The sequence below is a fragment of the Neoarius graeffei genome, chromosome 1, assembly GCF_027579695.1.
Source record: "Neoarius graeffei isolate fNeoGra1 chromosome 1, fNeoGra1.pri, whole genome shotgun sequence".
NCBI classification, from domain to species: Eukaryota; Metazoa; Chordata; class Actinopteri; order Siluriformes; family Ariidae; genus Neoarius; species Neoarius graeffei.
In genome coordinates, this window is record NC_083569.1 from 127,819,749 (window position 1) to 127,824,412 (window position 4,664).

Below are 4,664 nucleotides of genomic sequence, written 5' to 3' on the forward strand. Positions count from 1 at the left end.
GTATGAGACCAGTCAAATGACCACAGTCAGTGCATGAATATGTCCATGGCAGAGTGAATAGGCATCGTTCGAACTACGGGGGTACTCGGGGGATCCGAGATCCCCTGAAACAGACATGAGATCCCTTGAAAACATGATTTGGGAAATGTTGGGGGGGTCTCTAAAATATTGGCAAAATGATGTTTATTGACATAGCAATCGTGTGTAACGGGAAGCATTTGCATATCCGAAGTGTTGTGTTCACATCAAAAATAAAATAAACCGATATGACAACGACTGCTGCTGCCAGGTTGGGGACACAAACTAGTAGAAAGGAAGTGTGCCAACAGTGCCAACACACTTCCTTTCTACTAGTTTGTGTCCCCAGAATTTTCCCATTGTTACCATTGGTAATGTTCCCATTGATATCATTGTTGATGCGAGGTTGTTTTTTGAACATGCCAATGCGGACATGATTTCCCCTGATGAGTTATGACTTCAGATGTGATGCGTGTGTGGAGGTGTGGAGTCCGTGTGATATGTGCGTAAGATAGGCTTCTCATGTGTTTGGAGATCCGCACTCTGAGACAAGCACAAGCACCCCCCCCCCCTCCCCCAGGGAAAAAAGGGACCCCCCGAAAATATCGGCATAGTTTGAACACTGTGAATAGGCCATCGTTAACATGACCATTTGAGTATGAAAAGATTGTGAAACTATAGTTTAAAAAAATCATATGCATCTCAAACTGCTGTTAAAAGAAGCCTAATCTGTGGCCTCTGTGTTTATTTCAGGGGAATCTTGAAATTACTTATAATTGAATTGTTTAATTCAGTCAGTAAGCAGGAACTTCATACTTCTATATTCAAAAATATCCAAAATGGTTTATATCACAAACATGCGAGCATGTACCGTATAACAATAACCTCGCATGTGATTGGACCAGGACCAGGCGGTCATGGGCGTGGCTCATACAGTATAAACAGGTGTACCGTAGCTTACCAGGTACCGTAGTTTTCATGTGCTCCAGAACTTTCTCTTGGTTTCTGGGATTTTTGCTGCTTGGTGATCTTCAATGGCTGGACGGCGCCTCGCGTTCTACTCTCCATCGACTCCTGTGTCTGGACGCGATGGACCTGTGTCGGGAAGTCCGCAGACCGATGAGAGAAAACTGCTGTCTGCTCTCAGTGGGTTGTCTCGTCAGATTGCAGAGCTGACTATGTTCGTAACTGACAGATTCAACTCTATGGACGACAGATTCAACACCGTGGAAGACAGATTGACTGCTTTGGAGGGACGTAACTTTGGGGAAAACGCAAACTCCAGGAAGAAAAGATGGGTGCAGAGTCCCATGATTGCGGTAAGAATTTGTCCAGTGTCTGCTAGCTAAGCTAAATAGCCTACCAGTAAAAGTAAGCATAGCAGCTAGCCCAAGCTAAAAGTAGCCAGTAGCTAGCTATGAGGGACAAGTGACTTAAAAACGTTGTTTTGTTCTTTTCACAGGAAACAGTACACCGTCTTCACAACTCGGAGACAAACACTAGGCGATACGAGCCGGCGCAAGGGTAAGATTTAAAGAATATGCTTTCATTCTGTATGAGATATGTTAATAGATGCAGATCCTAGCCTGATCCTAACTGTAGCCATCTTGTTTTCACAGACTAACTTTGCCTCATAACGAAGCCGTGACAAGCTATTTAGTGCGGGCTTTGTCGACAAATCCAAATCTTCATGATGCTGACAAAGACAACATTGTGTGTAAGTAACAACTATTTCACTAAATATTATGGTAGCCTATACTGTCCTTTCTCTGCTGTCTACACTTCCCTTCTTCCTTTCCCTTATTAAGCTTAGCCTACTGCTACGATGTTAATCGTACTCTCATTTGTTTTTCTAGCTGCCTGCAAGACGTATTACGAAACCTTACGCAGGAGCTACAGGTACCAGCAGCCTGATCTTTCGTTGCAGGCGGAAGCAATGAAGTAGCCGGCTCGTAGTCGCTCCAGAAGAAAGAGGGTAAGATTTTTCAGTTTTGGTCAATGTGACTTTTTTTTTTCAGTGTTTTTCATGTGTTGTGTCCATACGCAGTGCATTGCTCAGTACTTATTCTCTTTATCGATCGTTTTTACAGCTGTTTGACGCGAGACGAGGTGTCCTTGCTATGGACGAGATGGATGTATGGCAGTGTGCTACCGTAGACCTGATGTCGGATGAGGAAAATGGGGTGGTGGATGGGGTGTCTGGGTGGATCGTTAAGCCTCCGCCGTCCCGTAACCCGGAGCGAACTATTGCCGCTTTTCCACTACAAACGCAGCTGTGCCGTGCTGAGTTGGGCTGAGTCGAGCTGAGCGGGGCTGTTGGAGTTGCATTTCGACTACAACCGCACTGAACCGTGCTGGCTGGAAGTGGGTGGACACATTGGGTGGAGTTAGCGAAAGTGGGTGGACGTCACGTGATGTCGTTAAGCGGCGCAAACAGTGACATCAGTGATCTTTTAAGCGATAGTCTCACAGCCCGGATAGTAAACAATAAACATGGAGGACATGGTGTCGTTAATGTTGCTGGTCTTGGTGCTGTGGCTTGTTGTCACCGACAACGCCAACAGATACTGGCAAGAGCGTATAGATGAGACGAGGCGCATAAGGCTTCAGAAATTCTCGTAATTCGTAATTCTCCTTCTTCCGGGTTTACAGATCTCAGCGTGCTCGCGGGGCGTGTGAGGACACTCCTCCTCACCAATCAGTGCACAGGGGAGTGTCTGCTCACGCCCCCAGCCTCACTCAGCTCGGTTTGGCTCGCTTCAGCCCCACTCCAAAACCGTGCGAGTTTTGGGGGCTAAGCAGGGCTGAAGCGAGCTGAGTCGTGCTGTTTTAAGGTAGTCGAAATGCGAGCCGTGTCGGGCTGAAGTGAGCTGAAGTGAGCTGAAAAAGGGTAGTGGAAAAGGGCCATATGTGCTACGCTGCAATCAAGGCTTGAGGCAGATCCAAAGTACAGGGCAACCCACCACAGACGACTCCATGTCGGTCCGATGCCGCCTGCTCCCCACAGCTCAGAGACCGCAAGCATGCACTTCATGGAGCTGTAGGACTAAAATACGGTGCTTATTTGCTTTTGTTTAGTTTTGTATCCTGCACATCTCTCTTGCACTAGAGAATGTATAGGCAACTACTGTTTGTCTTTGACTGAATGCTGCCATTTTGTTTATTTTTTAACGTCTTGTACTTACTCTGATTTTGAAAATAAAGCTCTTGTTTGATACAACGTTCCTTGCAAATTTTCTTTCCTCAATAAATGTGTGTCATTGATAGGATAACAATGACATGAATATACAGCATCATAGCTAATCATAACCACAACAGATATATATACCGTATATATATATATATATATATATATATATATATATATATATATATATATATATATATGTTGTGGTTATGATGACCCAGGGTAACCAATAGCCTAGGCCTAGTGGCATCTGCCAACCAATCACGAGTGATTTCTTTGGTTTAAAAGTAGTGTTTTCATCCAATACTGAGTGAGGAAAATCGAGGCAAGCCAGGCAATTCTCGGACCACGCGCGGTTTCGCTGCTATTCATATGCAAATAAGCTACCCCGCGAGTAGAGGGGGGCCGGAGGATTTTGCTATCTGGGGCGAGTGCTCCCAAGTGCTACCTGGTGGTCGTTTGGGTACATTGCAGCTCAGTTCAAAACAGATGCAGTACGTACCGCGTCTATACCGCGTGCTTGCCGCGTCAATGCGGGCACATTGGCCTGCCTCCGACAGTATGTCTGAGGACCCTCCAGATCTACTCCTTTACCTCATAAACACCATTAACAAAAGGCTTGACTAAACAGATATGTTTTCAGCCTAGACTTAAATGCTGAGACTGTGTCTGATTCCCGAACATTACTTGGAAGGCTGTTCCATAACTGTGGGGCTTTGTAAGAAAAGCAAACAAGAGATCATTTTACCCAATTTCAATGAGAAAGTAGCTGTTGAATAGATACATAAATGTGAGGTAAATTTTACCCAATTTATTTAAGTATTTCATAGCTTTTTATTTCAGTTATTTTATACTCAATATATGGAATTAAATCTACCCCAAACAAGTCAATGCAAATTGTTACCTCAGATTTATTGGGTAAATTCTATAGGTTACTTTTTTCAGTGTGTATCTGGAGTTAATGATGGCACATCTCAAAGGATTCCTGATCATAACAATATGGAGCTAAAAACCTTTCAATATTCCGATTATAATTTACTGGATATAGAAAACGATATAGATCCGGACAACAACTACTTTTTCAGTATTAAGGACAACTGCTATTATTATACAAACGAACAATACAGTCAAACCGTTAGAACTGACAACAAATTATCCATAATTCATTTCAACAGCAGAAGCATGTATGCAAACTTTAATAACATTAAGGACTACTTAAGTCAGTTTACAAAACCATTCAAAATTATTGCAATATCAGAAAATTGGATCAACACTGATAAGGGGATGGATTTTGAGATGGATGGATATGAACTCAATTACAGTATATAAACAGGAAGAGCAAAGGCGGAGGAGGTGTGGCTGTATATGTGGACAAAAATTTAGATTATAGGATATTGGAAAATATTTCAACTGCAATTGACAATCTGTTAGAATGTATAACTATTGAAATCTGTACAGA

The 4,664-nt window shown here is 43.3% G+C and overlaps 1 long non-coding RNA gene across 1 annotated transcript; it reads left to right on the forward strand.

Annotated features, from left to right (window-relative positions):
• The first annotated feature begins 1,508 nt into the window (after positions 1 to 1,508).
• On the forward strand, positions 1,509 to 2,272 carry LOC132889829 (uncharacterized). Its single transcript, XR_009655110.1, has 4 exons — positions 1,509 to 1,542; positions 1,638 to 1,735; positions 1,875 to 1,993; positions 2,109 to 2,272. It is a non-coding gene; the product is annotated as an uncharacterized LOC132889829 (long non-coding RNA).
• Positions 2,273 to 4,664: the final 2,392 nt, after the last annotated feature.